We start from the raw sequence: 1,193 nt of genomic DNA on the forward strand, positions 1-1,193 counted from the left end.
CCTCTCTTGGTCCAATGAAAGGTGGCAGATTCTACTTCTTAGAAAGCCACTCTTGGTCTAATCAGGGCTGGCAGATTCCCTGTCTCCTGGTCCAATGAGGGCTCTTTGTTCAATGAGAGCTCTCTCTTTCTCTGGGCTGGATGGGAGCTTTTTTGGCCCAGTGGGAGTTCTCTAGGCCAGATGGGAGCTCTCTGGGCCAGATGAGAGCTGGGGGTTCCACTCCTCAGGAAGTGGTGGGAGTCCCCGGCAGATGGGTGTGGAAGCAGAGCATGTAGATTGCAGGGTCCTCTGGGAGGTCTTGGAGAAGGGGAACCTTCCCACAAGAGCCCTGCCCACTGGCCAGCAACTGGGGTCGAGTTGGGTGGGTCTTTCCTGGGAATGGCTAGGGCCCAGGGATGGGACCTAGGGGCAGGCCTCCCTGGGTATGAACCAAGTCATTCACCTCTTATTGCCTTTTCATAGTGAGTCTTCAATAGTGATTGTTTTTGCAGAGAGTACTCCATTCTTAGAGGAGAGCCTCATGCCCCCAAAGCTTATCTAGGGTCGGAAAACAATACCTTCACTCTATGACTATCACAGGCCCCCAGATCTTAGCATAGCTGACTTCATGATGGACATCAGCCCATAGACAGTACACCAGCCAAAATGAAAATAAAGACCTAATCCATCAAAGTCCACAGTTATAGGAACATCTCTAAATGTATGAACCTTGCCTTTTGGCTTCTGTCATTTTGCTTTTGGCTGATTGTTCTTGTTAACTGAGGTATGTCAACTGAGGATATGGTTTTTGTGCTTAAAAGCTCACCCTGAGGAAGGCTTGGGGTTACACTGGGATCCCAAACACCTAGTGCAGTTTCTGGCTGGCTAAGAAAGACTTTCTACTGGCTTAAACCCATGTCCAAGTAGTTTTCTCTAGTGGATACTGCACAACACTATATCCTAAACATTGCAAACCCTTCACTGAAAGAATGTGGGTGATTTTTTAAAAGGAGATATAACCAATGACCTAAGCCCAGATATAGAAGTCCCAACACAGAAACACAAGAAACATGGAAAAATCAAGGCATGCACTATGACTCCTCCAAAAATTACTAATCCACAGTAATGACCCCAGTATTAGTTAGGGTTTCTATTGCTGTGATGAAACACTATAACTAAAAGCAACATGGGAAAGAAGGGGTTTGTTTGCTTAT

Source organism: Peromyscus maniculatus, chromosome 10, assembly GCF_049852395.1.
Source record: "Peromyscus maniculatus bairdii isolate BWxNUB_F1_BW_parent chromosome 10, HU_Pman_BW_mat_3.1, whole genome shotgun sequence".
NCBI lineage: Eukaryota > Metazoa > Chordata > Mammalia > Rodentia > Cricetidae > Peromyscus > Peromyscus maniculatus.